This window comes from Haliotis cracherodii, unplaced genomic scaffold (assembly GCF_022045235.1).
Source record: "Haliotis cracherodii isolate W230 unplaced genomic scaffold, xgHalCrac1.p SCAF_15, whole genome shotgun sequence".
NCBI classification, from domain to species: Eukaryota; Metazoa; Mollusca; class Gastropoda; order Lepetellida; family Haliotidae; genus Haliotis; species Haliotis cracherodii.
In genome coordinates, this window is record NW_027266270.1 from 34,417,352 (window position 1) to 34,437,407 (window position 20,056).

A 20,056-nucleotide genomic window follows, 5' to 3' on the forward strand; every position below is an offset into this window, starting at 1 on the left:
CCCCCCCCCCCACCCCACCCCGCCTTCTCTCCCCCTTCACGGTATCTTCAGAAGCATCCCGAGTACTGAACCTATTTGGAGAGTTATTTCAACACAGCTGGGCTGTCCATAGCCGGACTTGGTTTCGCGTGATGAAGCAGAATTCCGTTTGGGTTTTCGCATTGTGGAATTTATATAGATTTTCTGTTATTGCTTTAAGTCAGGGCGATATTGTGGAGGAATATCAAGGTTGCTTGATGTACGGTTGGTGGACAATTATCTGTGGGGAATTAGGCGTTTCCTGTTATGTGACCTTACATGATGTTCACCCGGCTTGACCTCTGCCGGGATACTGTTGTCGTGGTGGTGCTGGTGGTAGTCGTTGAAGTTGGAGTTGGTGTGGTAGTTGTGGCGTGACGTAGCCTTGATGGACCTTGTGGGGTGTCGCAGCCTTGGTGGCTCTTGTCGTGGGTGTCGAAACCTGGGTGGCTCTTGTCGGCACATCTGTAATTGTAGTAGTTATTTTGTTGTGGATGTGGCAGCAGTCGAAGTAGGTGATGTATTTACAACAGATGTCGTAATGTGTGAAAGCGAGCGTAGAAGAAATAGCAGCATTACTGGCAGAAGTAGTAGTAGTAGTAGTAGTAGTAGTAATGGTAGAGGCAGCAGTAGTGGTAGAAGTAGCAATTACTGTAGCAACAGTAGTAGTAGTAGTAGTAGTAGAAGTAGTAGTAGTGGTAGTAGCAGCAGCTGTAGAAGCAGCAGCAATAGACATAGCAACCGAAGCATCGTAGTAGCAGCAGTAATAGTAGCATCATTAAGAGCTATCGTTGACAACATCACCAGAAGTAGATGATGATCGTGTCAGCAGAATGACACCCATCATTAATACAATCATTTGTAGTTGTTAAGGCAGTAGAATCCATCACCATCACACCCAACAGTATCGGATGTTCCTAAACGCAGGTTCTGTTTATAATGCCCCAATCATGTATAATGCTATCAGTTAGCCTCAGCCGTTATGACAGCACATGACACGCGGTAGTTAACCTCAGTGCCCCCCCACAACTCATCTTTTCATTTGGACTATTTGTTGCATACTTTACGCTGAGGGGATGTCGCTGAGTACAAGTAGAAACTTATTAATCATAACAGTGATATGCCCCGAAGTCTCCGGCTTGTCAGCTCTGCTGTTCATATATAAACATTCGCTGACGGTGGTACTAGTTTCCTGATGTCAAATAACAAGGGATGTCTTGTGTATATATACACTGACTCATCTTCTGTTATAGGGAGATAAGTTTATCCTTATATCCTGCACGTGATGTTTTGTGGAACATGAGTAAATTTAGTTTCAAAAAGCTTGTGGTTTGAAACGCGGGGCGATTTTTGATCAGTATGTGGACGGTGATAGGAGATTATTGTGTCCAGCGTTTAGGGAAAAATATTTCTAAATGATATTGTCATTGCGATACCTCACTCATGCCGTATGGAATAACGCACATCGATGAAAAGAATAATCAATCTTGTTACACACCATTCATGAAGATATTACTGCCACCACCACAACTGCTACCACCACGACTACTACTACTGTTGCTGCTGCTGCTACTACTACTATTACCACTGTTACTACTACTGTTCCTGCTGCTGCTACTACTTGTACTACTACTACTACCACTACAACTGCTGCTGCTGCTGCTACTAGTACTATTACGTCTACTACCAGTACTAATAACAATGTCAATACAATAATGGATATAATATGCTAGATGTGTGTTGGCAATCGCGCATCACAAAAGCTAATCCAGTCAACCTTGTAGCAACTCCTCATGGTATTATCATGAAACTGAATTTAGCCTCTGAAATATAATATTCCACTACAATCTCCTTTGGCATTATGTTTTATTACCACATTTATTTACCACCATTCATTTATCCTCAAGGAAATTAATTCGGCTTATGGTTCCATTTCGATAACGCTCTACAATGATGGAATGTTTAGATAGAAATGACATTCATGAGAGTTGCAATTTGTTTCTTTTCGCGAGGGGGTTGTCTACACAGTCCTTAATGCGAAATCCATTCTCGTTCAAACCATCTTTGAAAGCTTGGCCGGATGTCTTTTCCTATGATACGGTGTCCAAGAATGACCTTTTCGCCTCCCGTCTCAAAGGACCTCTCCACACCGGAACGAAATCCGCCTTACCACTCTCTGCATCTCAGATAGGCTATTGTACCGGTCTGACAATTGCCAGCTCTTGCTAGCGCGGACGCCAGTTTCAAGACGCCGAGAAAATGCCTCAATAGACGTTTCATTGATTTTATAGAGGTTATCACATGCGTATATTGAAAATCACTTAACCCCAGCCTGACGAAATTGTATAATATCTGAACAGGGAATATGATGACCAATGACAACGGCTGCAGTTAATTTGCTGAAAGTGCGACACGCCATGGAATAAGTTTAAGAAAGGAGCCAAAGAAACTATGCCTCTCAGTTGAATACATCAAGTTTTTTTTTTGAAGTGAAAATGTCTTGAGTTGGCGATGTTTATATCCAAAATCTAAATTGTACTGACGCTTAGTCAGCACTCAAATTTTTTTTCTTCGTGGTGTAATTCTATTTTAAAAAATATAATTTAATATAAAACTTTTACACAACTGCTGCTGGGTATCTTAGACGTCTTATCTTTGAAAATCAATACATGTTCTTTTTTCGGCACAAACTTACAACATTTCAAACATGGTAGGGGTCATGTGGTAGCAGATTTATTTCTTGTCCCGGTCTTTTTTTAACCAAATTTTTTACACAAAATCACCCAGTCACCGATTACATTTTACGGACTTTAGCAGGAATGAGTGATGGTTAAATAGACATAATCAAACTCTACAACAGTTCTTTCAATGTTCAACTGCATACAAAACAAACTCAATATACTTTCTTCTGCCCCTCACCGCTGTATAAAACAGTTTTAATGAAACATACAACCGTGTATATTTCAAAATACATCAGAGACGTGGGTAGCCTTGTGGATGAGACGTTGGCTCGTCACGCCGAGGACCTGGATTCGATTTCCCTTATGGGTAAAATGTGTGAAGCCCATTTTTGGTGTCCCCGCCGTGGTATTGCTGGAATATTGCTAAAGGCCGCGTAAAACATACTCACTCACTCACTCACTACAACCCGACTATTGTTACTAAAACACACAGAAACCTAAGCTCGCGGGGGTTGAATCCAAGAGTTGTCTTGATTGTGTTACTAGGTTTGTTAGCACCATACCCGTGCTCGTATTGTCGTCTAGTCGCCGCGATATAACATGAATATTGTCCGAAGCTGCTTTAAACCAACTCTACTCACTCACCTTTCAAAAATGCAGTTCGTATGTTAACATATGGAAACGATGGAACATACAGTTCTTTCATAATTATTATGCTGACTGTCTATCTATCCATCTTCATGTTGTACGCGGGGTATTGACCACCCAATTCAATTTCCCTAAGCTATGTGCGGCAAACCTGATTGAAGACGCACGACAAAAGTTCAGACAGGGCTGTTTTTTTGTATACAATATCGTGATTTGTGTCTGCAAGGATTAACCGTTGCTTCATCACTGATGAAATTGACCTCACTTCCAACCATTTGGAAACAGATGTCCGCCGAACCCAAAGGCGAACAATGGTTTTCTCAGATCCCCATGGGTGATAGTTGGACCGGAAAGACTACTGTTGCCTGGATATTACTTTCCGTTATTACTATTGAACTGGTGTTGACTGCCATCTTAAAAGTATTGATTCACGGTCGACATTTGCTCGTCCTTGATAACAGCCCCTTGAGGTTATTATGATACATGATGTTTTCTCCGATTGAAAGCATCAACCACGACATAGAGTCGCTAGATCCGGAGACGCGGAAATGGTCAGCCAGTGTTAATTAATGAAAATACAGACGAGGCCCACATGTATCTCATCGCGTACAAACTGATCATTCGATGAGGTCGAAGGATGATATTGATTTGACCTGACCTGTCGGGGTGACCCCGGGCCAGTTGACCTGGATGCTGCTTCTCGTCCTCAGAGTGTATCCGATGACCTTCCTTATCAGGCAGAAATGGCCATGATTATGATAACAGCGTCAAATTGGCGTTTAAAGAGATTGTTGGATGTGGAATGGTTGGTTAATCGAATGCCACTTCAGGTCGTTCTTGTGAAAATTAATGGTTTAGATTATTCAAATAGGTTAGTAAACTTGTTAAGAGAGCGTGGTATTGCCATAGCAGGGTTAATGCTGGTGATGAGGTGTGAGAGGCATTAGCAGAAGAGTTTGAAAAACGTGCCGGTCCGCTGTCCGTCGCAAGTCAATCTTTAGCCACGTTATTACGTTATTATAGAACAATAACAAGTGGCAGCAGAAGTAGTAGTAGTTTGCTTGTTTTGTTTATTAGTTGTTTAACGCCACAATGCGCAATATTCAAGCTATATGACGGTGGTCTGCAAATAATCGAGTGTGGACCAGACAATCCAGTGATTGACATCATGAGCATCGATCCACACAATTGGGATACGAGTGGCAGCAGCCGGAGTACTACTAGTAGCAGCAGCAGCAGTAGTAGTAACAGCAGCAGTAATAGTAGTAGCAGCAACGGCAGCAGCAGTAGTAGTAGTAGTAGTAGTAGTAGTAGCAGCATCAGTAGTAGTTGTAGTAGTAGTAGCAGCAGAAACAGCGGTAGTAGCTGTAACAATATACGCTGTTGTATACATATATTTCCGGGCAAAAGAAAGTTGAAAGTTGGATTTGACCAAAACTTTACAAACGTTATCAAAAAAAAATTACTCGGCTGAAATCAGTCAAATGGATCACCATTTTTTAGCCACCGTTAAACATGGGTGTATACTTCCTTTTTACCTGGTAGTTTAGGTTACGTAGTAATAGCAATACATACTTTGATAAATGCTATTGGGGTTTGCCTAGACGAGATTAAATCGTTAAAGGTAATATTGTATCACAGCAATCACCCCAGGGAAAGCCGTCCACAATAACTACAGCGGCACTATGCCCTCAGCCAAAGCAGCCTTATTTATATAATCCACAAGAGACATCATCCAAAGCATAGATATAATACGCTACTGTTGATCACATGACCTCTGCAGTATATGTCACGTGACATGTCACCTGGGACGAAAACATGTTTTTTAACTTGGTTCGTATCGTTGTCTAGTAATTCCAAATGCAAATATAAATATTATGTAGGCACAAAAGGTTACAAAGGTTAACTGTCTGCAATGTTGAGCGGTCACGAGTTAGCTAATTGAGCAGTTATCGAGATAAATGGTATATTTAATTAATGTCAGTAAAGTACAAGCATAGTTTGTTATAGACATCGCATTGGAATAAACACATAATTATTTAATCGTGTTTAAACGTTTCGGTAGATAACCATCGCTTACAATTACAGAATGCGTTTCTCATGTGCATGTATGATTTTGTGTGGACTGCTATTGCAACAGATCCTTATTATACAGCAGCAGAAACTGTTTACTCCAGACATTTACAACTATCAGAAGGATTAAAAAATGAGGATATTTACATTGAGGATTTCAAAATATTTAAATGAAATTGATCTATCGTAAACAGTGTTGAAATCACATGCTTTTGTTGTAGTTCATGCAACTCTCCTACCCAGAGTTCCATGCGACCAGCGCCATGTGACGATTCGTCATATCTTACACAGTCCATTCAAGATATTGCATAATCATGTTTTTCATCTATTTTGACAAGTCTCCATATCTAGATAAACATATGTCATGGAATGGTTAATTTTCATTGAGAAAATATCCTCAATCGTGAAAAATTATTTCCATTTGCGTAGTTATCCTGTTTACATTGGTTGTACGGCGCTCCACGTGCTGTCACCGAAGCCCTACAGAGAGCGAGCGATACGGTCACTTTGATGTGTAAAAATGCAATGTCATGCAACTCACTGTCGCAGTTGTCGTGGCATATTTATATGATTACGAAAACAATATGTAAAGCGCCCTAAATTACTTGCATTAGTCCGTTCTATTCTGATTTCTGAAATAGCGCGTTTGTTTACAAACAAGAGAAAAGTCCGGTCACGTGATATGCAAATTAGCCTGGGGCAGTGGTGTTATGCTCTGTCACCACGGCACTGAAGTGTGCGTTCATGCGGCTGTCTAGACATGTTTTACTTTTAGCGATATGGTGTGTTTGAAAATATATCTGTGATATTCGGATATATAGTGTATAACATGGTCGCATCGTTGTATGGTGACATATTGCTGAAGTTTCAGCTCACTCAAAACACTGAACGCTTATTAATGAGCCATCGCATGTCCAAGCACCGACGAATGTTTTATTTATGCACTAAGGTGAGGTGAAATTTGGTTTAACGTTGCGTCCAAGATTACTGCATTTATATAGCGACGTGCATGCACGTGTGTGCGTGGCTGCTTGTACTGGTCCGGACTGATGCCGATTTATAGTGCAAGCACACTGAGATACCATGCCGCAGTTTAACATGAATACCCCACTTAGACACAGTATACTGACTCCGAGCCGACCAGTCCATGTTTTAGCCCCTTGATGCCGAGCGCCTGACAGGGTAACAACAAGTACCATCTTTTAACGTCTTTTGGTATGACGCGGCTGGGGATCGAATCCCGGACCTTCAGCTCTCCGGGCGGACGCTCTAGCATTAGACCACGGAGGCGGTCTTATGCACTACGATTGCTACTACTCGTATAGTATGAATAACCAAGTTTGTGTTCCCATTTCAATTCGGTGCGAGACTTTATTGCAATTTGAACAACTGCAAACAAATTCTCATATCCTAAATCTAATAACCCAAATTGAATTCCCGAAATCATTCTCTACTTTCTAAGACTTATTTTCGTCACCATTCCGGTATCCGGAAGATACGAGACGAAACGAGATGAGAATCGCCTCCATATTGGGAACCATCTCAAAAGTAATAATTATGTATATTTTCCAATTTCACTTCCAATCTCTCCTCATTTGATCAATATCGGGGTAACACCTGTCAAACAACATTTCATGGAACAGAGAGAGTGAAACACGTTGATAAGCATCAAATGCGGTGTAATATATTTTGTCAAACACAAGCTTTTGACACGCCCTAACAACCTTACAGGTACACCTCGACGCGAACAGACGAGAGTTATCCGTCAGTTTATCAGGATTTTCACGCCTCACATAATATTTGCTTCCTCTTTCGGCTTTGGCTCGCGGCCATTGCTACCTCAGCAGGCAGGAGGGAGGGATATGTTATACAGACAGGCCTTGTATACCCTCTTTACTAGAATATTTATTGGTAATGTGTTGGGGCTTGATAAATAGTATCTGCTGCGTGAGAGACTCAGTTATGCTTCTCGAGCCGATACTTAAATGTTTACATGAAACACGATGTACCTGCGTTTTTTTAAAGAATGAAATCCCGTTGCTTGAATCTGGCAATCTTCCATATGGACCACAAACTGCTGCGATGACTTTACAAATTGTGATGAATTGCTTGATCCTATAGTCGAATTGACTCTGAAGTATCGTAGAGTCTCGAAAATCATGTTACGTGAATACACGAGAACGAGATTGTGGGGTCGATGGAACAGTAGATCGATTTAGGGTATTTATGGCACATGCCGATCGGAGGGGTGAGGGAGGGGGGGGGGGGGGGTGTGTTCTTTGTAACTGATTATTATGAGCAGACAATTTTTTTGGTAAAAGTTCTGGATCGACCTCTGTACGGTCTGTGTGAAGGCTTGAGACCTGCAGGTGCATTCCCTGGTGAATTGTGCACCATGGTGCCATATACATGGCATATTCAGGTTTCCTGCACATTATGCAATTCATGTGCATCCCAATCAGTGCATTGGCAAAGATACATACTTACGTAATGCCGCTTCCGACATATACCTCTTATCAGGGTTCGCCTGCACGGTCACTTTCAGATGATATACTGGGTGTATCAGTAATGGCATACGTGCGTTCTTTGCCGAAAAATGCCGTATTCCTGCCAAATATTTCTTCACCGTTGATTCACTAGACCTGTGAGCATGGATATATCGAGGCCGGATAGGGAACCACCGATAACGTCGAACCACATTCACATCCACAGTAACGGCATTTGACGTTTATGGGGATCAACCTTGATTACGACTTTTGAATACCCAGACATCACCCAAGACAGGAACCAATCAATGGTCATACACTGCATTTGCATTCGGCGGAATTAAAGTATAGTACAATTCACATTATATTTTACCTCATGTTTACTTTTGGGACGTCTATATATCTCGCCTTACAATTCATGTATTTACTCTATAAGAAGACCAACATTAATACATAAATTGCAAGCGATTCCGTGGTATTTGATTGGATAGCAAAGCAATTTTTACGTTTATGTTGCCATAAAAACAAAAATATGGGACACACACACTAACGGACTGCTCTTTCCTGATTGGCTGATCATAGAATGGGCGGGGCTTGTGTTACATCTTTGCGCTGAAAGATGTCACTGATTTCGTATTGTTGTCCACAATTTAATGTGTGTGTGTTAATGATTAAATTAACAGTCTGTGAAGCGTCTGTGAAGCACACCGGTTTCACGTTTGTACCTCCATCAATTCTTCATAACAGTCTCGAACGTTCCAAGACGACAGAGTCTGGTTAGTATTAGGCACTCCCTACAAATGTTACCCACTCACATACCTTTTCGTCAACAAAGATAGCGGAACTTGCACAGAGTATCTAGTGGTGCATGTACCACTTCTAAAGGCTATCTCCTATTGACCCAAGTCCCGGGTTCTCGCACTTGTTGCAAGATCTCTGTCGGAAGAGGGCGCTTTAAAGCGTCTAGTGTCACTCGAGTGTGAAGCACTCCTCGGAAGTGTGCCTCCTCGATGTACAAGGTTTATGGCATGTCGCTGGTGGAACGGGCGTGTCGCGTAACTAATTATTACAGTTACATGCCATTATGTGATTTCAAACTGTTTTTATTGGAAGCTTTGTTCTTATGCATGCGGCTATATGACATCGTCCCTTGAGAGGATACACTTTGTATAATTGCCAGTTGGAAGCTGCATAATTTCCGTTGTTTGCAAACCAAAATATTGTCGATTGTCCTATGGAATGTTTGCCAGTCACCAAGGTTTTCTCCGACTTGAAGAACTATTTTTACTTTATACGTGTCCAGATGTAATTTCTTGTGTGAGTGAGTGAGTTGGGCCTAACGCCGCCCTGACAGTATATCAGTATTGCTACTCAAAAGAAGTAAAAAAACACCTGATTCTTGCACATTACTATAATTAATCTGTGATACCATGAGGTATTGGAGAGGGTATTTCAAATTACTTATTTTAATGAAACCATGTATAAAAGTTTTTGAGTGCTGACTAAGCACCAATACACTTAATTTTTTTATATAATATCGCTAATTTTTTTAAAATCAAACGTATAATAAAATCAAAGGTATAGTTTCTATTTCTCCCCAGTTTATGTCAAGTTGTGTTTGAATATTGTTTGAAAAAGGTCAAATGTGACGTGAAAACAACGACAGCGGGTTCGACGTTAACATACTGAGGAACGTTATCAGGAGGAATCTGTAACCAACGCTCAGCGGATTCTGGTACGGCTAAGAGAAAGTGTCTTATGTCATTGAGATCACTGAGTCATCAGTCCCCTATTTCATATTATTTCTAACACCAGCAGTACATGTTAAGAAACAGATGGTCAGAATGTCGTTCACGTTACCCTTCGTATAGGCTACATGTGCGCAAATAAAGGCGAATGTTTGTATGGCCTGTCTCAAGTGTATACACGCAGCCAGTGTGCAATATTATATATGATGGACAAGTCTTACATCGGACGCAATATTACACGTTTCGAAACCTCATCTCATTAAACGCATTACCGAAAACGAGATACGACGTAATATTATATTATATTAAGAACTACTCTCTTTACTGTACTCATGTGAAAAAGGATGCAGTATTGACGTATTATCGTACTTTGTTACGAAAATTCATTCAAGTTTTCACCTTTTCACAACTTTTGGGGCGGTCGGGTACCCTAGTGGTTAAAGCGTTCGTTGGTCATGCCGAAGACCCTGGTTCGATTCACGACATGGATACAATGTGTGAAGCCCATTTCTGGTACCCCCGCCGTGATATTGCTGAAATATTGCTAAAAGCGGCGTAAAACCACACTCACTCAATTTTACTTTTTCATTCAACCCACAAGGAGGGACTGTCGACATTCCTGTTTCATTCCTACCATTACTCACACCTGCAGGGTATTTCTTGTAACAACTCAGCAGCCTCGTTCTGGGATTGACGGCCATATTTTCCTACCACTGTTTATTATGACAGTGTCCGACTGTAGTCTGATTTAAATAGACCAGCGAGATGTCGTAAAGGTTTCAATTTCGGCGTGTTGCGAAAATAAATATGCGCATCAGTGATGACCTTGATGACCTTTTCAATTGCGATCGTAAATCCGATCTGGACACATACTGAGATACGTTCAACTGTGAGTGTGACGTATATAGATTTCAATGTGGCGTTTCGGTACATCTGTTTGATAAAGGTATCGCAGTGAAAGAATACAGAAATTGAAATCCATACACCAACTCGGTCTTCACTGACACGGCAACTTCTAAAATGCCTCTAGGGGTGGTCGGGTAGCCTAGTGGTTAAAGCGTTCGCTCGTCACGCCGAAAACCCGGGTTCTATTTCCAACATAGGTATAATGTGTGAAGCCCATTTCTGGTGTCCCCCGCCATGATATTGATGGGATATTGCTAAAAGCGGCGTAAAACCATACTCACTGACTCACTCACACTCTAAAATTCCACTTAAACACATTACATTCAAGGGTGATGGGGACGTATGCAGAACGGATAGTTACGAACAATGATTAAAACGATGACATCTTGATTGCTCTCAATTACCTTCTTTCTACGACATGGCATAGTCAGTTTTATTGTAAGTCATGTTTCGAAAATTGAATTAAAAATACCTCTCATTGATACATTCACAAAACGTGAAATAATCTGCCCCAGATGAGACGTGTTATCGCTTACAGATAACGCGTAAGAGGAGTAAACATGCCGTTAAATACTATTTTATGCCTTTGGTTGATTGATACGTGTGCTTCATATATCACGCATCTGTGTGGATGGTCCGAAGACATAACCAAACCACAAAGAGACTACCGTGCTGGGGAAGATGAATTGAGAAAATGTGGAGTTTGGAAGGGGATGAGACGGACGAAGTGTGTAACTACTGTTCGTCCACATCAGGATTATGGATCAAGGCACGAAAACTCTCGCGAGAACTCGCGCAGCTGCTCAAGTGAGCACGTGCAAGGGGCGATAAGTAAAATATGTCCGTCTCTATGGTTTATGGTTGGTATTTTATCACGTGTGTGTTTTTTTCTGTCATATCGCTATTTCCTGATTTTATTCTGTGAAATAATGCTGTTGTTAGATTTCACATCTCTAAAACTTTCACGTCGTGGTGACAAATTTAACACAAAAGCGATCTTGTTAAAAGTGGCTATCGACAGAAAACGGAATCCCTTCTTTGCTGCATATTGATGCTTATCGCAGAAAAAATGTCAGATATTTTACAACTCTTTGAATAAAAATCACAGGTCGGATTCCTGTACGCATGTTGATAATACACCTAAATACGTTAACGCTTCGCCAATAACTCAAAATGATAATTAAATAGATACTTTTTCTTTTGACACCGTCCATATCCGGACACTCTTCGTGTCACATCCGGCAAAGAATTTGATGGCGTGCGACCAGTGCTCAGTATTTTAGCAAAGGTGTTTTGGCAGTAAAAAGTCAGTATTTGTGAAGGACACTTAAAAAATGGTTTGGGAGTGACTGAGTGTGTTCGTCTTTCGTTTATGGCAACGTTTCAAGTAGACTGCATTCCTGTGTTTTGTTTTGTTGGAGTGTTAGCATACTTGCTCTTCTCCAAACAGAAACAGCTGAACCCGGAGTACTTTAACAGGGTCCGTTTATGAAATAAAATACGGGCGATCAGTACCGATTGTGTAGAAATAACGTTTCAGTTGTCATTACAACTAAAATCGAAGGACAGAAGTTATCAAATCATACATGCGTATTCACACATAAAAATATCGGTTTTGTAATTATGTACAGACGGTGAAAGAAGGGATGTCCGGATTTGCTTCCTCTTGGGGAATATCAAAAACAGATTTCACATGAAGATATAGTGTTTTTCATTTATGTCTAAAGGCCCCGGATGTCTGAACATCTCTTCAGTTCAGGGGTACCGGTAGTCTTCACAGCGCTGGTACATCTACTGCACATTGATGCGGACACAGACGCCATGATGTTTATGATTAAGAAGCATCTCAGATTTGTTCTTGTGCAGATACTGGCTGCGTTAAGCACATGCACTCCGTGCACAATTCCTGATATGTTACAATAGGTAACCAGGTTCATATTTAAGTGTGTACCGCACTCCGCACTGAAACTTGGTATGTTTCCTTGTGTCATCATGACCTCGGTTCCTCCACGATGCGGTCATTTGAGGGAGTAAGGGTGGCACATTCGTCGCTGTGCAGAGTTGTGTCCTTTACGCGCACCAGACACCTTTTGATTGTGGGTTCAAATCCAGGATAGCCCAGATTGTTTCTAGGTTTGTCAGCACCATACCGTGGTGAACGTTTTCAAACCACGAAAAGAATTCTGTCTAGAATATCCATACACACGACTTTTTCATAAAGAATTTATTATTTAATATCAATAAATTATCAAATTTCTCGATGAGGTAAGGCAAATCTTAGGATAAAAATAAATTTCCCTTTCATAGCTCATTTATATCTATTAAAAACCTAGTCGTTTCTAAGTCTCACAATATATTGTTCTTACTGAAACGGAAATATCATCTGGTGCCATAAGCATATTATGAAATATCCATTAGATAATCATTCATCTATGATCAAAACACTATCTTCCTCGAGACAAGCCACCAGAGCGCAGTGGAAGAAACGGTGGAATTATTACATCTATCAATTTATGTCCTCTATCTAACTCTCCAGGCCGCCATTGTTTGCTCAGCGTTTACTGAGAATGTTAAAGCATTTTTGATGATTTGGGCATATCAGAAACAAGTACCAAATGTCTGTTTGGCAATACTCTTAGTTGTTTTTCTCTCGTTTCCAATGGTAACTGGGCGGTATACTGAAATCCAAGCTGCATTCCAACGTGCTCCTGGCTGTCGCTGTTCTCGCCGACCCAACAATGCTGCCTTTCTCTACGAAGCCATCCTGTTGAGGCTCGGTAGAAGTTTTTGCCCATTGGCATATATCCCTTGCCTTCATCTCATCCCGTGGTGGCGATGCCGATGCAGCTGTTTCGCCATTAGCACCGTTATCACGTGGGATATGACATACTTCTTTAAAAGATTGGTTTTATGAAAGAAAATACACAGCGCTGTGTTTTGTATAACTAAGGTAGGTACGCAGTGTTCTTGGAGGCGGAGAAACTATATAACACTTAGTCATTAAGTCGACTCAGCAGATGTGTTCTGTTGTTGTAGCGTGTTTTTGCCCACTCCTCTCTTACCAGGAATTCCTATGTATGCAGTTACCTGTGATTCTGTTCGATATACAGACTAGCTAAACAGCATTTATATACACAGCATTCGACAGAGGAAGGTCTAATGGTTGATTCGATAGATATTTATGTCCGACATACAACGAATTTGTTGTCATAAGTGTAACACCTTTTCAAATGTATATCAAGAACTGATAATGCCTCATGTCACACGTGTTGAAATCGGTATTAAAATGAACACGTCGCATTTATAATATCTGGATCACGTGTAGTTATTCACATTAGGGTTCAGGATATCCAAACTTCGGCATACCCGGATGATTTGATGAGACGTGAGGCATGTGCAGTAATGTTTTATACCTCGTTAATCCGGACCCCGTCTTCCGGACGATTATTGTTTGGCGGGACATGAGCAACCAAATGTAAATCTGGAAATTCGTTAATCCGAACGATTTCACTGGCTACTAACAGTCCGGATTAACGGGGGTTCACTGTTCTTTGCTGTTATGGAGTGAGTTTTACGCCGCATTTAGCACGACGAGGGACACCAGAAATGGGCTTCACACATTGTACCCATGTGGGGAATCGAACCCGGGTCTTCGGCGTGACGACCGAAGGCTTTGAACACATGGCTGCCCCACCGCATTGATGCAATTTGAAATATTCACGGTTGTGTGTGTGATTAAAACAGCTTCTTGGTGTCAGGAAGCTGTGATAGCCTAGTGGATAAACTATTACGTTGTCACTCCGATGACCTGTTCGATTTATCATATCGATACGTTGTGTGGCGACCGTAGTCAGCCGTGAAAATCGCAAAACCATAAATTCATAGTGTAGGGTAGTCTAGTGGTCTAGTGTAGGGTAGTCTAGCGTTGCCACCAACCCTGGTTCGATTCCCAATCTTGGTATAATGGGCGAAAAGCGGCATAAAAAGCTACTCACTCACCTGTTCCTTTCGCAGGAATATCGCACCGCTCATTCCACACGTACAAATCTTAAGAAGAAATACATACAAAAACTCGTCTCGGTTTCTGCCGTCGAATATAGCGTCGTTCTTACGAATTTCCGCTGCGTGCAGTGTACTAAATAACATGTTCTGTCAGCTAGCAATATTTATGTTGTCATAGAGTGATTTCTCTCTAGTGTTGACACTACACGCCACGCTATAAAAGATAGACGGAGCCTCTTAAACCACAGATTGCCTCTATCACAGATAGTTTATTGGCATTTGGTTGGAAAACAGCATGTTTACGATAATTGCTTGTCAGGAGCGCAACAACACAACCAACTGTCGCCCACAAAAAAACGTGCTCCCTTCTTATCTGGATCGCTGGTTTGTGACTTTGTAAACAGCGTAATTAGACTTTGTGATCACTGTTGCTAGACTTTATGAACATTGTAGTTTCAGAGATGACGAGTGAGGAAATTTGCCAAAGCATTTACGTATGGTCTACGTCATTGCCTGAGTTTTGACTATTTGATATTTCTGTGGCACGACCTCCCTTGCCTATGGGTTTCCCGGCCTGTATATGTCAGTCTCTCAAGTCTTTGATTATCTCTTCTATTGGATATAAGACAGGTTATAGGGTTAGACATGAACGTCAAGTTCCCCTCCATTTCAAGATGACTAGCATGTAAGGAGATGACGTTGAGAAATGTTATATTATCATTATGCATTATGAATTATTCCTCTTTTCAAGAGAAAATTGATACTATCACGACATAGCCAATTTAGGTGTACCGTAAATAATCTATATCTCAACCCGCCCCACTAAACTCCCATCATTGAGCTATTTTTAGATATCATAATTGTGCTAAAGTACGTTGTTCTGACAGTCCCGAATGGTCAAACTGTATAACAATATATTCATAAAATATTCATATATCCAATATGAACGATAAACCTAACGACCATTGCCTTTTTAGACCGGAATCAATACGACATACGAGGATCCCGATTCTGACCAGGGCTGACTTGCAGAATTGGACGGTGCATTTGTTCGTGAACAATAATACCCCTCCTCGCTATAGTTGTCAGGATAGACAGCGTCCTGATTGCTGTTTGTGATCTGCCGCTGTGATTATAGAGATATAGAGACTCCAGTCTGATTACAGATACCAATATTGAAACAGACATCGCCAGAGTTAACTCGACCTTGCAGAACCCGACCAAACGTGAAGCTAAAGTGCCTAATCAGTTCTGTGTACTTGTTCACCCGGGTGTATCAGACAAACTCTGTCAATATCCGCGCATCTCGTCCCTCATGCCTCGAGGAATCCACGCCTCCCCACCCCCCTCCCCTCCCCTCCCCCGACCTGTCTGCCATGGGTGTGTAAAACGCTTGTAAACATGTAAATGTCACATCCACAGGGGGCCGAAGTATGTACATGCCTCATATTGATATCGGAATTTCTCAAGGGGACTAGTGATATATCACCAATAATGGAACTGGTTGTGCTTAATGTGTCATGTTTATGACAGCTGATTTGAGTGATGTTGTTTTGAGCTGAAATCTGTTGAATGTTCAACTTTATGGCTGAAGTGTCTATCTGTTGAAGACTTGACCCACATGCACCAGCTACATTCTTGACATACTCTGGTTCACAGTAACCAACACATGCCGATCCAGAGGGTGTGTGTAGAATCGCACCCATGCCACGAATTGTGAAGCGTACAAATACAGCGACAAAACCCTTTCCATGTCAAATAAAGCATGGAGTCGATAGTACGATTCCGACTTAAGCATGTGTTTATGAATCACTATGAAATAGTTCGCGAAAAGGTAAGCTATCCTGCCCCACCGGTGGCACCCGTCACAAACACATGCAAAGGCATGTCAATTGTTCGCGTAAAAAACACAAGGGAACATATGGTTCATGTCAAAATACGGAATTGCATATGGCATCATTTTTCAATGTTATTAAATCGTATGTAAACACGACTACCAAACGAATATTTTGCCTTCGTCTGGCAGGATGTGTGTGTGTGTGTGTGTCCCATCCTCTTTTGACGCATACTAAGCATGTAAACACATACAGAATAATTTTATAAGTATATTATAGTATAATTTGAACAACAAACACGATTACCGAACAAAATTTGTTTCCGAATAATTTGCATACGTCTAGCACGTTGTACTATGAATGCACCCCCATTCCCAAACAGCTGTATCCATGCTGGGTCTGTTTCAACTGAATATCAAATGCCTCATATCAATAATAACCTCTCCGGTTATAAGAACTTTAATTAAATGAAGCCATCTCTCAGGCCTGTGTCAAACGTAGGAGCTCTTCAGAAGCTTAACGTGATCCTGACACAGAGTGGCCTGCATATCCGAGATCCTGCTCATTAACTAAGACATGCTCTGTATGTGTCAGCCATCAAGCTTCATACATGTGCCTTCATCAGATGCAATCCTCTCAGCCACGGTGGAGTTTCTTGGCACAACACCCTTCTGTTGTACAAAGGGAACCGTTGTCATGGTTACCAGAATGCCTTGCCGGCTATCCATCTGCGGCGAGGCGGGGCAAACAAACGGCTTTTAAAGTAAAGTGCAGCTAGTGGCCTCCACACACCGTGCATGGCTTTTAGTTTTCCATGATCCGACTGCTGATTGCTCGACCTGCTGCGTTGACACCACCAGAACACATGTGCCTTGTTTGTGCCGGTAGAGGTTGACTCAATGAAAGGTTGGCTCTGTCAGCAGGCATTCCCTGAGTTCATTCACAGTTGATGGTGTGTGCGACCACAATCAATTGACGTAATTCTTTTTTGGGGTGAGATGAGGTGAAATGGGGTTTAACGTCGCGTCCAAGATTACACAGCGGCGAGCATACACGTGTGTATGTATCTGGCTGCTTTGACTTACCCCGGACTGATTCCGATTTTATAGTGAAGGCCCACCGAGATACCATGCCGCAGTTTAACATGAATACCCCATTCAGACACAATACACTGACTTCAAGCCGACAAGCCCTTGTTTTAGCTCCTTAATGCCGAGCGCCCGGTAGGTTAACCAGTACCAACTTTAACGTCTTTTGGTATGACACGGCCGGGGATTGAACCCCGAACCTTTCTCACTCCTTGCGGACTAGGCTACGGAGGCGGTAATTCTTGTTTGGAGTAAGTGATTTTGACTTTGCTCCACCTATACCAATATTCCAGCAACTTGGCAGCTGGGGCCATCAGAAATGGGACTACACATCGATGTGGGGAATTGGAACACCGGCCTTCGGCGTGACGAGCGAACGCTTTGGCCACTATGCTACCTTACCGCTCCAATTCTGTTTAGAAACATGTTGGAGCGATTATGATTTTACACCGCTTTTGCAATATTAATGGTGTCTGGACAATCGCCTGCACAAATTGCACCAAGGCAGGCGCTCGAACCCGGATTTTGGCGCGACGAGGCAGCACTTTAAAGGCAAGGCTATGCAATACACGTAAGAGAGAGGGTGTGGTGTGATGCCGCTGTTAGCAACAGTCAGCCGTATCACTTCGGGCAACACCACAAACGCAATTAATAGATATATTCATGTATTGATGCTTGATCTCACCGCGATGATCTCATCCCGATGCACCGACTTTTCGGTATATCGTTAAACCTGTATTGGCATATCCAGGCAGTTCTTGAATGATTTGAAATGAAACCTGTTTAATGTTTTAAGTGACAGGGATTTTATCATTTTTTAAAGACGCGAATCAGTTGTGCGATCCTCCGATAACAGTGAAACCTAGCCTTGCTCCAAGGCTGTAATGAATGATAACTTATTTATTCTATAGGCAAGTCTTCATAAGTTGACAGTACAGATTTAATCTTCAAATCATTTCCCAAGAGACTTCTGCAAGTCTAAGTGAGGCCGCGCAATATCTCCAGCGCGATAGAGTACACAGTTATAACTGGTTGAGCCGTAGGCCCCTTCTAGCACATGCGCCGATTATTTAACTAATGATGTTACCACCGTCACCACTGAAATTACATAAGGTGGACGATAAATTGTTCACACTATTAATTTGATTGATCAGTTTATGTTATCAAAACATTTAAAGTGAGCATCTTAACCGCTGCTTCACAAGGTTACATCCGGGGATGTAGGAAGTTCAGCGGTTGCCAGTCGGTATGTTTCGTGAGCCTTGCAGAATGATTCATCTCTACGGGCAGATCCGATGTGTTCCGATAATGGAGAATGCCGCTCGGAAATCTCAATCAGCACGTACATTTTGTATTCCTACTGACTCGGCGACAGGGGATACTGTAACAGACTTCAACAGCTGCCGAGGGCAAGTAGTATCTAAAATAAACAGAATTAATTAAATTAACCCACTATTCGGGAATATGGCACACCCTAGAACGAATCAGAATATCGTTGAATCCTTATTGTATTGGAGATAAGGTGGAGTAAATAGCTAATAAGTAGATACTGTAATTTATTTTGTCAGTACATATGTCAATGAACTTTGATACTGTATCATGCGTCATGTGTTTCATATTCCATTTTCATGTGTTCCAAAGGTCATGTCATAGCACACGTGATCAGGGGCGGTCGGGTAGCCTAGTGGTTCAAACGTTCGCTCGTCACGCCGAAGACCCGGGTTCGATTCCCAACATGGGTACAATGTGTGAAGCCCATTTCTGGGTCTCCCGTCGTGATATTGCTAAAATATTGCTAAAAGCGGCGTAAAAACCACTCACTCACACGTGATCATGAGTAAGTGAGTAAGTTGGGTTTATCGCCCCGTTGAAGAGTATTTCAGTCCTAGATCGGCGTGTAAGCTATATATGGAAGGGGAAGTGGAACACTAAGTCATGCAGGCCTTAGACGTTTTCCATTCTGAGGAAACACATGAACACGAGCATGGTGATGAAACATCTAGAAGCGTAACCAGGACTAATATCCGGCACGCCAAAGGGACGCAACTTTAGTAAGTGGACCTATTGTGCCCTCTGTCATCGTAAATACTCTCGACGGAGAAGGTATCTTAAAATCGCAGATCATTTTTTTTGTCGGGGCAATCTTCTCTTTTCATCCATCATATTTATGCAGCTCATACCCACATAATTTAAATCATTAAATTAATGTGTGTATGCCCTACGATAGAAAGGAACTGACAAACTAAAAATACAACACAAATATATATATTGTTATATGGAAAAGGCATTCGTTTCCTGTCATATGTAAAAAAGGATTTTTTTCAGCAGGTGTTTAAAATGTTTGATGTGAAGAATGACGGTGAGACTGCTACGTTATGGTCGTTGGTTGTGTTAACATAGATTTCCTAAAGTAAGACGTCCTCCTTGACATTTGAACAAATGTTGTTGAGCGTTACATCGGTGAATACACACACAACGTAATAAGGTCACAGATGGAGGTCCAGACAGTGGAAAGGTCACGACGGTCATGTGACTGTGAAGAAGGGCCCGCAGGACCACCCTTGGCGATGG

The 20,056-nt window shown here is 41.8% G+C and overlaps 1 protein-coding gene across 4 annotated transcripts in view; it reads left to right on the top strand.

Annotated features, from left to right (window-relative positions):
- LOC139462544 (hemicentin-1-like) overlaps window positions 1-20,056 on the top strand; it is a 109,095-nt gene that overhangs the window by 9,056 nt on the left and 79,983 nt on the right. The window contains exon 1 of one of the 4 annotated variants that reach the window (XM_071244351.1): window positions 13,327-13,510. The exons of the other annotated variants lie outside the window; for them this stretch is intronic. The gene's annotated coding sequence lies outside the window, so the exon portion shown is untranslated. Of the gene's footprint in view, window positions 1-13,326; window positions 13,511-20,056 lie in introns of those variants that run through there. 4 annotated transcript variants of the gene reach the window in all.